Source organism: Pristiophorus japonicus, chromosome 3 (assembly GCF_044704955.1).
Source record: "Pristiophorus japonicus isolate sPriJap1 chromosome 3, sPriJap1.hap1, whole genome shotgun sequence".
Taxonomy (NCBI): Eukaryota; Metazoa; Chordata; class Chondrichthyes; family Pristiophoridae; genus Pristiophorus; species Pristiophorus japonicus.
The window spans coordinates 280,002,538-280,016,412 of NC_091979.1; the positions used below are offsets into that span (position 1 = coordinate 280,002,538).

The 13,875-nt window shown below is 51.4% G+C and overlaps 1 non-coding gene across 1 annotated transcript; it reads left to right on the forward strand.

Moving 5' to 3' along the window:
• The first annotated feature begins 13,464 nt into the window (after positions 1-13,464).
• Positions 13,465-13,661, forward strand: LOC139260643 (U2 spliceosomal RNA). Its single transcript, XR_011592825.1, has one exon. It is a non-coding gene; the product is annotated as a U2 spliceosomal RNA (small nuclear RNA).
• Positions 13,662-13,875: the final 214 nt, after the last annotated feature.

Genomic DNA, 13,875 nt, shown 5'->3' on the forward strand with positions numbered 1-13,875 from the left:
GGAAGAACGAGGAGAGGCAATATAATCTAAAGGGTACAATCCTAAAGGGGGTGCATGAACAGAGAGACCTGGGGGTATATGTGCACAAATTGTTGAAGGTAACAGGGCAGGTTGAGAAAGCAGTTAAAAAAGCTTACTGGATTCTAGGTTTCATAAATAGAGGCATAGGGCTAGAATTTTGGCTTTTAACGATTTCGCCCGTTTTGAGGCGATAATCGCAGCGAAAATTTTTTTTTTAAGCGCTGGGGTACTGTTACCGCTGAACCTCACAAAATTCACCAAACAAGGAAGAACGATAGTGATAAATCTGCCATGCACAACAGAATTTGTGCACCGGAGCCGAAATTTGCGATCGAAAAAAAACCGGATCTTCTGCGCATGCGCAATTTTTTTCCCCCTGTTTTTCCCCTATTTTTTTTTCTTCCCGTGCTTCTGGTCAGCTGTCAAGGAGCACCCACACATGCGCAGTACACCCAGGGCTGAATCAGCCATTTTTAGATTGCAGTCACAATGGAAGGAGATGGGAGTAGGCAGGGAGCGTGGCAATTTAGTAATGAGGCCAACGAGGCCCTTGTCACTACTGTGGAGAGGAGATGGGGGGATTTAAACAGGAGGGATGCATGTGAACCCCTCTCAGCGGTTTTACGGCGCATTTGGACCAGCATCACTGAGGAGGTGTCTTGAATCGCGACATCAGAAGGAACGACACTCAGTGCCGCAAGAGGTTCAATGACCATAGCAGGATCGTCAGAGTAAGTAATAAGAAACTCCTGCTGGGAACATGTGGCATGAAACTCGCCGACGTCTTCGTCTTGCAGGACCTCCCGAAGAGAGGTTACTTCGATGTGACCTTCAGAACCGTCACCCTCTGCCTGAAGTTCCTGAAGGGTTTGAAGGAGGCGAGTGAACCGGTGCGCTCAGTGCTAACTTGGGAGCCGCTGTTCACCCTCCCATCGCAGCGACGACGCACTATCACAGTGCAAATGTTCGACCCCCACATCCCCGTCATCGATGTGCTGACTTTCCTCAACAGGTTTGTCGATGGGGCAGGAAGCAGCAGTGACGTGAAAGACGGGTACGGAATATGGACCAGCAAGCGCCAGATCCAGGCCACCTTGAGGGTGGACGCCAGCGGAACCATCCTGCACCCACCCTCCAGCTTTTCCATCGGAGGAAGCTGGGGCTACATGGTGTACGCTGGCCAACCCAACGTGTGCCGCTCCTGCGGGAAGGCAGGCCATGTGGCGGCAAGCTGCAAGACGGTCATCTGCCGAAACTGCAAGAACGAGGGCCACCAGACAAAAGACTGCAAGGAGACCAAGTGCTGCAACCTCTGTGGTCTGGCGGGGCACCTTTACAAAAACTGCCCCAAACGCAATCGCAGCTATGCGCAGGCAGAAAAGAACTTTGCACCAGAGAAGGAGGAAGCTGACGAACACAACGCTCCAGAGGAGAGCCACACCCTCCCCCCGACCATGAACTCGGGACAAGACGGCGAGGAAGAGAACACTGCTACCGCGAGCTGCGAGCCACCAGCAGCCAGCAGCGAACCTCGCCCCCAGAGCACCGAACCCAGAGACGAGCTGACATCAGACGAGGAAGCGGAATGGTAGACAGTAGGGAAAAGGCGCAAGGCCAAGAGGCGACCACCAAGCTCGGCAGAAACCAGCGACGGCAGCTTGTCTGATGAGGAAAAGTGCCACCGCCTGAAGAAGAGGCAATGCGCCATCCCACGGCCACGGAAAAACGGGAGCAGGAAAGCGACCAACACAGCCCTGCCCCAGGAACCAGAGAGCAACAAAGGTCCCAGCGCACACGAGCTCCGGGAAACCGGGAGCGAAGGAGAAACCAACGCAGACCAGCCCCGGGATAACGGGAGCAGCGAAGTGCCCAGCACACCCCACCTCCGGAACACCGGGAGCGACGCAGCGGTCGACGCACACCAGCTCGACACCGCCGCGACTGATGAAAAGGGGGAACCACCAACACCAGGCGAGGACACTGCAGAGAACATTGAGGACTTAATCGCAGAACTGCAGCAGTCCCCTGGTCAAAACATCCCCACAGCAGAGGACGATGATGACCACGCCACCCCAGGTGCAGTAAATGTGGAATTTGATGTAAATAGTAATAACTTAGACATGCTGGAAATCGCCATTGTAGAATATGGGGGAACTGAAAACGGTTTACCTGAAATTGAAGACGATGTATCTGAACTGCAATGTATGTAAATGTAAAACATAGCGTAAAAATGGATTTAAAAATTGCTAGTATTAACGTGCGTAGCGTGAAATCGACTACGCGATGTGTTTCCACCTTGGGGTACCTCGCCAAGGTCAAAGCGGACCTGCTGTTCTTGCAGGAGTGCGGCCTGCCGCACTTCAGCAGTTACCGGCAGTGGTCACGATGGTGGACCCATGGACCATCCATATGGTCAGGGGGGAAAGACAGCCGAGCTTCCGGCTTGGGCATTCTGCTGCGGGGAGGCCACTTCACCATCACCGAAGTTAAGGAGGTGGTGGGCGGCCGCCTCCTCGTAGCAGATGTAATGTACAAAAACTCCCCTCTCAGGTTAATTAATGTTTACGCTCCAGCTGTGAAGAACGAGAGGCTGGCCCTCTTCCAGCAGCTCCCACTGTTACTGGCAACGTCCAGACCGGTCATTCTGGGTGGTGACTTCAACTGCATCATCGATGCGGCTGGACGATCCAGCAGAGCCGACAGCAAACTGGATGCCACGTCCAAACTCCTGATGGATGCGGGAAAAGATGCCAAGCTGTGCGACGTCTTCAGCAACCCTGCAGACGGAGCACCGCGCAGATACACCTGGTCGAGACCAGACGGGTCCGTCCGTTCCAGAATTGACTTCCTGTTTGTGTCCCACACGCTCAAGGTCAGATCCACCGACGTCACGCCGGTGTTCTTCTCTGACCACTGCCTCCTACTGGCTGACTGTCACATGCAGGACAACCAGAAAGTTGGCAGAGGGATATGGAAGCTGAACGTGAAACTGTTGACTCGGGAAAACATTGAGGAACTCAAGAGGGATTACAAAGGTTGGAGAACCGTAAAACCCCTCTGCGATTCCCCGATGCACTGGTGGGAAACAATCAAGACGAACATCAAGAGGTTCTTCATCCTCAAAGGTGTTCAGGAGGCGAGAGGGAGACAGAGGGAATTATCCCAACTCCAGACAAATATGCAAAACCTGCTCCTGCTGCAGTCGATGGGGGTCGATGTCGCGGAGGAACTCGAAGAGGTGAAGGGCCAGCAAGGCTCGCTCTTTGCCTCGGAGTCCTCCAAGATCATCTTCCGATCCAGAGTCCGCTCCGTCGAGCAGGATGAGACGTGCTCGCGTTTCTTCTTCCAAAAGGTACACAGGGGGAGCTCTGTGATCACCAGCCTAAAGGAAGAAGACGGTTCTGTGACGTCTTCGCAGCCTGACATGCAGAGGATCAGCGAATCCTTCTATGCCAGGCTGTACGAAGTCAAGCCCACAGACCGCGCGGCCTCCCAGTCTTTCCTGTCGTCTATTTCGGATGTCTTAGACGACGGCAAGCGAGAGAGTCTGGACCACCCGCTAACTCTGGACGAGCTGACAAAGGCCGTCCGGTCCTTCGAGACGAATAAAACTCCCGGAAGCGATGGCTTACCGGTCGAGTGGTACTCGGCTCTGTGGGACTGGATAGGCCCGGACCTGCTGGAAGTGTACGGAGGTATGCTTCTGGCCGGCAGCATGTCAGAATCGATGAGGAAAGGCATCATCACCCTCATCTACAAGCAGAAGGGGGAGAGGGAGGAAATCAAAAACTGGCGGCCCATTTCGCTGCTCAATGTGGACTACAAGATCCTGTCAAAGGTCATCGCCAACAGGGTCAAGTCTGCTCTTGAGCTGGTGATTCACCCGGACCAGACCTGCGCTGTCCCCGGCAGGAAGATCTCTGATAGCCTCGCGCTACTCAGAGATACGATCGCCTACGTGCGGGACAGGAGGGTGAACACCTGTTTAATCAGCTTAGACCAGGAGAAAGCCTTTGACAGGATATCGCACACGTACCTGATGGACGTGCTCTCCAAAATGGGGTTCGGGGGGGGCATCCGAAATTGGGTCAAACTGCTCTACGCAGACATCAGTAGTGCAGTTCTAATCAACGGGTGGGAAACTCAAAGCTTTCCAATCAGATCTGGAGTCAGGCAAGGCTGTCCTCTGTCGTCTGTCTTGTTTGTGTGTTGTATCGAGCCCTTTGCCGAGTCCATCAGGAAGGACGCGGGCATCAGAGGGGTGACGATCCCAGGCAGCGGAGGCGCCCAGGTCAAAACCTCGCTGTACATGGACGACGTCGCCGTCTTTTGCTCGGACACGCAGTCGGTCCGCAGATTGCTCGCAATCTGCGACCAGTTTGAACTGGCCTCGGGAGCAAAGGTCAACCGCACCAAAAGCGAGGCCATGCTCTTTGGTCACTGGACCGACCGAGCCTCCATTCCCTTCACCGTCAAGCCAGACTTCCTGAAGGTGCTGGGAATATGGTTCGGAGCGGACGGGGCGTGCGCCAAAAACTGGGACGAGCGCATTGCCAAGGTCAGACAGAAACTGTCATTTTGGGAGCAGCGCTCCCTTTCCATCACAGGCAAGAACCTGGTCATCAAGAGCGAGGTGCTCTCGGTGTTGTTGTACGTGGCGCAGGTCTGGCCCATCTCACGCTGCAGCGCCGCGGCAGTCACCCGAGCCGTCTTCCACTTTGTCTGGAGATCCAAAATGAACCGTGTCCGCAGAGACACGATGTACAAATCTCTGGACAGTGGAGGAAAGGACGTTCCGAACGTGGCCCTCATCCTGATGGCCACCTTTGTGTGCGGCTGCATCAAGCTATGCACAGCCCCCCAGTACGCAAACACCAAGTGTCACTACGTGCTGAGGTTCTACCTGTCCCCATTGTTGAGAAGGATGGGTCTGGCCACGCTGCCGCGAAACGCCCCCACCAGTTGGACCATGCCTGTCCACCTGTCCTTCGTGGAAAAGTTCTTCAAAAGAAACCCCTTTGACCACAAGGCCATCAAACAGTGGTCAGCACGTAAGGTCCTGGACGCCCTCCGAAAGAAGGAGACGGTGGACCCTGTCGGGTGGTTCCCTGAGCGGACTGTCGAACTTGTTTGGCAGAACGTCTCATCGCCAAAGCTTACACACAAGCACCAAGACGTAGCTTGGTTGACGGTGAGGGGGGCCCTACCCGTCAGAGTGTTCATGCACAGCCGACGCCTCAGCAGCACGGCACGGTGCCCCCGGGCCGGCTGCGGGGCGGACGAGACTGTCACCCATCTCCTTCAGGATTGCGCCTTTGCGACGCAGGTCTGGAAAGAGATGCAGTGGTTGCTGTCGAGGTTCATCCCAAGCAGCTGCGTAACACAGGACTCTGTGCTCTACGGGCTGTTCCCAGGGACACACACCGAGACAGATATCACCTGCTGCTGGAGGGCCATCAACTCGGTCAAAGACGCCCTTTGGTCTTGCCGAAACTTGCTGGTCTTCCAGAACAAGGAGATGACCACGTCCGCATGTTGCAGACTGGCGCAATCCAAGATCCAGGAATACGTGCTGAGGGACGCACTGAAAATTGGTGCAGTCGCCGCAAAGGCACGGTGGGGTAGGGCCACAGTCTAAAACCCTTCCGCCACGGAAAACCCGGGGGCAGAAATCAGCACCAAACTCCCTCGGGCTGTATTTGTAATTTACACTTTGTGTACATAGAGCACCAAACCTGTAAACATCAATGTAGTGCCATGTACAATGTAAGGTGTGTTATGAAATGCAAGTTTGAAAAGAAAAAATGTAAATGTACCATCACCCATTCCGGGCTCTGTATTGTAACACATGAAATGTAATTTGTGTAAATGTACCACAATGTACCCTGTTTATTGCACTGAATCGCAGTTGAACAGAAAAACGAGAAATGTAACGAACGAAACTGCCGTCGGCACCCAGATGTATTGTATGGGATTGCTGACCGCAGCGAAATGTAATGAAATGCCATTGAATGTACTGTACAGATTCTTTTTATGAATAAAGTATATTTTGAAATAAAAAAATAAAAAAAAAATAGTTATATTGATGCACTCCTTCAATACTTAAATTATAAATTTGACACATGTTGGTATATGTAGACTTAGTTTTGCACCTTATTTACCATGAATGATCTTTACACATTATTACGGTTGCTTTCTGAGATCTTAAAAGATGTTTCTGCACTTCGATGTCTTCCTCATGAACCACATGCAACTTCCAGGGCCATTAAACAGAGGACTGTATTAAATGCACACAGTATGGTATAAGTGCTTTGCTAGCTATCTGCGTGTGCCACAAGAGCAGATGGGCCCTCTGGTAACCAGTCCCAGTGTCATCTTTGCAGGGAAAGTTGTCGCATAACCACCGGGAGCAGTGATGGACAGGCGACGGTCCACCCAGAACCATGCCTCTGATAGACCTGGAGGAACGAGTGGCTGGTTAACTATTCATGGGGGTGCTGAGGCCCTGTTTGAAAGTGATGGTAAGTCCTACAAAATCCCCGAGCTGGGTTGGGGCAATGTGATGCAGTGTCTGTGGAGTAGTATTGGGGCAATGTGATGCAGTGTCTGAGGGCTAGGGTTGGGGCAATGTGATGCAGTGTCTATGGACTAGGATTGGGGCAATGTGATGCAGTGTCTGTGGAGTAGTATTGGGGCAATGTGATGCAGTGTCTGTGGGCTAGGGTTGGGGCAATGTGATGCAGTGTCTATGGACTAGGATTGGGGCAATGTGATGCAGTGTCTATGGACTAGGGTTGGGGCAATGTGATGCAGTGTCTATGGACTAGGGTTGGAGCAATGTGTTGCAGTGTCTGTGGACTAGGATTAGGGCAATGTGTTGCAGTGTCTGTGGATTAGGGTTGGGGCAATGTGATGCAGTGTCTGTGGATTAGGATTGGGGCAATGTGATGCAGTGTCTGTGGATTAGGGTTGGGGCAATGTGATGCAGTGTCTGTGGATTAGGGTTGGGGCAATGTGATGCAGTGTCTCTGGACTATATATAATGGAGTAGTGGCGATCCTTCAAATGAGCCTGTGCTATGTGACCTTACTCATGTCACCCTGCCCCCTCCCCTGCTGCTAACCACTCGTCTGTTGTTTTCTATTTCCAAATGAAAAGTCGCATGTGCCACATCCTCCAATGGAAGCCTCCACCTTAGCCCGTCATGTGGGGATGGAGGAGGGGGATGAGCGCAAGACCGAGGAACTTCCATGAGAGGAGCATACCAATCAACCTATTCTGGGGGGGAGGGGGGGGCGGGGGCGGTGGGGGTCTGTGCACTCGACACACCTTTTTGCTCCAGCCAGCAGCTCGTCCGAGGAACAAACATTCTCGGGCTTTGAGCCAGCTGAGGCCCTGAGTGCAAGTGGCGTGCAGCAACGCACTACTATAGTTAAATCCCGTATGCCACCTCTCCTGAGGGTGAGTCGGCAAAGTCGGTCTGCTGACAGACAGGCCGACGTGGAACTGGACATGGTGGGACTGTTGAGGGAGACTGTCCTGCTCACCCAACAGCTCCTGGTGGTCTTGGGTGGGATTCCCGCAGCATTTCGGCACTATCTGCGAACATGACGGAGGTCAGGTCACAGGTTGTCGGCGCAAGCTGCGAAACCACCAAGGCTATCAATGTCCACGCACAATTGACGGTCTCCATCTTTGACTACAGTCCCCAGTGTCACACCCAGACCCACACCAGCTGTGAGTGGTGAGGCCGAGCAAGAGGCTCGCCAGTCAGAAGCCGGGCCTTCTATAGCCCGAGCTTTTCCAGGGGATCCACACATGGCATCTCCATTGTCTCTCCCCCCAATACAGCAGGACTCTGGCTGCCTTGCTGCACGATGTGTTGATGCCACCTTGAGTAGGGTCATGACGCGAGGGAGGGGTTTTAGGGTGAGGGGGAGGAGGAGGGGTCAGAGAGAAAAGACGTTCGGTGCAGCGGTTGTTGTTTTGTTGCTGTTTTGTTGTTGTTGCTATTTTATAAAAGTTTTAAACGTTCCCCAATTCACAATAATGTTTAATAAATGTTACTCAAGTTGCAATGTTTAATAAATCTTATTCAAGTTACTGTATGTTTAATAAATTCTTTTGTTCATCTTAACTATTCCTGTGCAGTGTCTCATTTGCAGAATAAGAGAGGGAATAGTCAACATGGTGGGATAGAGTGGCCAGGCAACGCTCAAATGTGTCGTTCACTCTTCAAACAAAATGTTGAATTATGAGCTGCTGACGTAAGACTCTTGCATTGGCGAAAGCTCTACGAGGCCTTCCCTGTGGTGGCATGGGTTCCTCACCAGGCTCCTCTTCCTTGTCTTCCTCCTCATCCTCGTCCTCCTCCCCTCTTTCCCAAGGTGGTCCTGCAGTCCCCAGTGGAAAATCCTGTTCCCTCATGATGTCTAAGTTGTGTAGCATGCAGCACACCACAATGTACTCAAAGACCTGCTGAGGGGGGTATTGCAGGCAGCCTCCAGAGTGGTCCAGGCATCGGAAGCATTGCTTGAGCACTCCAATTGTCCGTTTGACGATGTTGCATGTGGCTATATGGCTCTCATTATAGCGATGCTTGGCTTCTGCATGAGAATTCCAGAGGGGGGTAATGAGCCAGGTGGCGAGGCTGTAACCTTTGTCCCCCAGCATCCAGCTCTGGCCTTGTGGTTGACGCTCGAACAGGTCTGAGACACTGCTCTCATGCAAGATGAAAGCATCATGAATGCTCCCTGGATATTGAGCATTGACTGCCATGATGTGCTGAGTATGGTCGCAGACGATCTATACGTTCATGGAGTGGAATCCCTTTTGGTTTCGGTAAACCTCTGAATTGAGTAAAGGTGCTCGCAGGGTAATGTACGTACAGTCAAGGGCATCCTGAACCGTAGGGAAGTCAGCAAATTGTCCAAAACCTGCAGCCCTCTTTCTGGGCCGCCTCGGTCATTGGGAAGCTTATGAAGTCCATCCTGTGTGCGTACAGTGCAGTAATCGCCTAGCAAATGCAACAATGTGTAGTGTACTGCGAAATGGAGTATATGTCCCCTACTGATGTCTGAAAGGAGCCAGAGGCATAGAAAGCAAGTGCTACAGTCACCTTCACCTCAATGGGCAGTGCAGTCCTGTTGCCGCTGGTAGGCTGTATGTCTGCCTTTATGAGCTGGCATATCTCTGTGACCACCTCTTTTTGGAAGCGCAGCCTTCTAATGTACTGTGCCTCAGAGAGTTGCAGATACGAGTGCTGTTGCCTGTAAAATTCTTGAGGGGTAAGGCCTCCACCCCATAAGTCAGCAACCTCTTCGATTACGCTCAAAATGCACATCAATAAGCCTTCTTCCAGATCAACGCTGCATACAAAAAGCAGCCAGGAATAATGGCTGACATAGTATAGCCCCCATTTTTTAAAATGTCCTTCAATATCCTTTAACACGATCTATAAACTCACAGAAAACTTCACTGTGTAAAACGCTGCCTTCCTTCTCCAAATCCTTTTATACACTGAACTTCTGCTCCGTTTTCAAGATGGCGCCTTTAGCACCTGGTGCACCCTGGGTCCTACCTGGTTATGACTATTTTTTCTGGGCAGGTTTCCGGGCGGGTGATAAAACGGGTAATATTGCCGAATTTTCTGCCTGGGGCGATAGCGCAGCCGATTGACGTTATCAAAACACTTAAAACATTGGGCGGGCGATAAGTTTTAGCGTCGGCGCAAAATCGCTGCTGAAATTTCCACCTGGGCACAAAATGTGGTGCGACTCGTTTAGTGGCAAAATTTTTTTTTCGTTTTGCCCAAGCAGAAATACGGTCGCAAACCTGTCAAAATTCTAGCCCTATGGATAGACTGGGGAAGCTGGGGTTGCTCTCCTTAGAGCAGAGAAAGTTGAAAGGAGCTTTGATAGAAGTATTAAAAATCATGATGGGTCTAGACAGAGTAGATAGAGAGAAAAGGTTCTCATTGGCGGAAGGGTCGAGAACCAGAGGACACAGATTTGAGGTGATTTGCAAAAGAACCAAAGGCGGCATGAGGAAAAACCTTTTTACACGGTGTTGTGTATTGTCCAGGTACGTTAAATGTATCATATAAGTACAATGGTGCACCACAGAGGGCGCTGTGGTGGGAGACCTGAAAGTACCTGCAAGAGGCAGTATAAAAGGCTGCCCACCACACCTGAGAGGCACTCTGGAGCTGAACAATAAAGGACCAAGGTCACTGCAGTTATTACAACACCAGACCGTGTGGAGGCGGTGATTTGTGGACGGGCTTCTCTCTCCCCACACTCGATCCAGCCTCCTTAAAAGCTTTCACTGCTTTGCTATGTGTTACTTCCCCTACATCTACAACAACTACCCGAAGGACGCAGTCATTCCACCGCAGACCCTCCTACCATGATTGTTGTAATGAGAGGGCTCGGATCATCACCAACGTGCGGATTATCGGTGCTACCTGTAATGCTGGAGCCAAGGCCAGAATTTCCCCCCCCTTCAAGTGTGATTTTATACTTTCTTTCTTCTTTGTCAGCGAGCTCAAGATGGTGGCAGCCTCGTGGCAGCAGTGCTCGGCAAACAAAGGCCAGCAGAGCGACTAAAATGGCGGAGCCCAAGGAAAGCCTCGTGGGAACCACACGATGGCGTCTTAAAAGGGCAATGCACCTGGGAGCCTTAAAAGGGCCCCACACCACTGGTGGTCCCCACAAAGAGACTTTTGTAAGGCAAGAGCAAGTCTAGAGGAGTAATGAGACTGGTATGGTGACGTGTGTGGATAAGAGTTAAATTTTTTTGTGTTGATGTTGGTTGGGTACGGTGTTTAAAAATGATGGACACGAATGATTTACAAAAAGAGTCACATCACGGGGTACAGTAAAACAAGTAAAAGGGTTAACGGACCCGTGACAAATAATGCAAGGGTTCAGCGGCTGCAGATGAACCACTAAGGCGACTACTGAGCACAGAGGCAACGCACCAGTTGCGATACCCTGTCTCAGCGCAGCCCAGTAAAAAGGGGGCAGTATACCGCCACCGTACCTTACCCAGTGGAGCTGGGAATAAACAACTGTTCAGTGCACCTGTAATTTTTTGACATACCAGGTGTACCACATATTGTATGTACCATACCAATGTACCGTCTATGTATACCTGTTTCTGTTGGAAGTTATACCCGACACTTCATCACCTATGCGAGGACTGCAAACACCACATGCTTGCACCTAATAATCTCTGCATGGGATGGTCATGGACTCACAGTCACTAACCCACCAGGATGAACAAGGTCGAGGTTACCGGCAATGGCTTTTGGAACTGTGTGGGGAGGGGGGTGAGTGAGATGTTGTGTATTGTCCAGGTACATTAAATATATAATATAAATACAATGGTGCACAACAGAGGGCGCTGTGGTGGGAGACCTGAAAGTACCTGCAAGAGGCAGTATAAAAGGCTGACCACCACACCTGAGAGGCACTCTGGAGCTGAACAATAAAGGACCAAGGTCACAGCAGTTAAATCAACACCAGACCGTGTGGAGTCAGTGATTTGTGTGCTACATACATCACACATGGCGAGTGGTTAGGATCTGGAATGCACTGCCTGAAAGGGTGGTGGAGGCAGACTCAATCGTGGCTTTCAAAAGGGAATTGGATAAGTACCTGAAGGAAAAGAATTGCAGGGCTATGGGGAAAGGCCGGAGGAGTGGGACTAGCTGAAGTGCTCTTGCAGAGAGCTGGCACAGGCTCGACAGGCCGAATGGCCTCCTTCTGTGCTGTAATCATTCTATGATTCTATACATGCGGCCTAACCAACGTTCCTTAAAGGGACCATTGGAAGTTGCCAGCAAAACAGTAAATTTAAAAAAAATACTTGCCTTATTGAGGTGCCAGGAGGAGCAGGAGCTGCCAGTCACCATTCCGTCCCCCTGTCACGATTTCCCCCTCTCCCCAACTCACCTTAGGCTCTCGGCCTACATTGACCTTGCTAACCACTGCGTGACCGGCGAGCTGCCTCTGGGCCCGCGGCCCGGCCTGCAGTCCCTGCGACTATCCTAACGAGGTCGGCGGGCTCATTAGCTGCGTGGAACGTGCGCTGCACCTGGACCGTGGACCAATTCCAATGGAGTTCATTTGGGTTTTTTTAGGAATTTTTTTAAAGCGCCCTTTAATTTAGTTAGCCTATTGCTTTCCCTTTATTGATGTCCATTTTTATTTATTTAATTTTTATTATATAAAGCTGCTAGTTAGGTTTTTGCCCTCAATTCTTATATTCATTTCTATTTTTCAATTTTAGTGCCCCCTTTACTCTGCTATTTAGTCAAGTGTTCAAGGAAGAGTAATTAATTGAACACTTAGGCCTCTATATTAACCCTCCCCCCCACGCCAGGTGGGAGAGAGTCGGTGGGGAAGGGGGGTAAAGCCGTCAAAAGTGCTAAAAGTGACCCCAACCAACCACATACCCATCCAGTGACAGTTGTATGGGCAGGTTTCGTGCAGGCCTCGTGTCCTGTCATGGAGATGCAGCGCATTTCATTAAGATATTTAAATCGGGCTCCCGCAGTGCAATTGAGATCCCGATTTAAAACTTACAGCTGCTGCGCAGGTATCCCAAGAGTCGGAAACCTGGAAGTGAAAGGGAGGCGGTAGCTACCAAGGTAAGACCCTGTTTCAGCATTCCTTGTAGGCCAGGAGGAGTAGGAGTGTTTCCCCCAGCCACTTCAAGGAATCCTTCAACCTCCTCTCTGTCGATCGCGGCCTTTCTCTCCCTCCCTCCCGATCGCTTGGCCCCCCCTGCAGGGGTGATGTCCCCACTCCCCGTCTCGATTGTCAACCTTCTCACTCCATCTGCAATGTCTTCTCTCCTCCCCCCGCCGTGATCATCTCCTGCCCCATGGCCTTGATGTCCTCTCCCGCCCCCACCCCCATCGCCGATCTTTCCCCCCTCCCAATTGCATGTAACCGACCCCAAGGGTCCCGGATTGCGGCCTATTGCCACTGGTTTTCCCACCCAGCCGCAGGCCAGGCTGTTGATTTGGCCGGCAGCCAGGCGGGAAACGGATTCAAAAATTGATAAATACATCCTGCTGTTCAGTCCGGCAGGACCTCCGTGTCCCCCTCTGCAGCCAGGTTCTTTGGCCTCACCCTCACCCTCCCCACAAATATTGGGGCCTTAGTTTCCGATCCTCTGTTAATTTACTTAGCACCATTTTACCCTTTTGTACCTAATTCCCACTCTCATCAAATTCCCGTTTTTAAAGTCTTCACTTTGTTCCCAGCTCACTCTGTGTGCTCTCTCCTCCTGTGACCAGCTCACTCTGTGTGCGCTCTGCCCATGACCAGCTCACTGTAATGTCTGTAAGCTTGTAATGCTTGGAGCTCCACACTGTGGATGTGGACATATTGTGTATTGCAGCTGCATAGTTAATCATTAAACAACAGACAGCTCGCTTCTCGGCCTTTTGGCTAAGATCATGCGTAACTGACCTGACAGGGGAGTAACCATGACCCCAAAGTGGTTCTCCCTGGATCAGGAAGGTGGTTCTCCTATGCTCTTTGGAAATAGGAGGTGGGTGGGGTGGATTGACCCATCCACCTCCACGGAGGTGTGTGGGGGGCCTGACCCATCCACCTCCATGGCACGAATACTTCCAGGAACGGTGCAGTGGCTCTAGGCCTTTTGGCTTAGAGCATTGGCGCAGAGTGATCCTTGATGTGTGCAAGGTGACCTCTGGTGTTTGTGATTTGACAAAGAATTGGAAAGATTGGCAACGAAAAATAAAAAAAAAAAACAGACAGCTTTCTGGAGAGTTCCGAGAGAGCAGCCTGCATGTAAGGAAGCTGTGTGTGCTGTGCT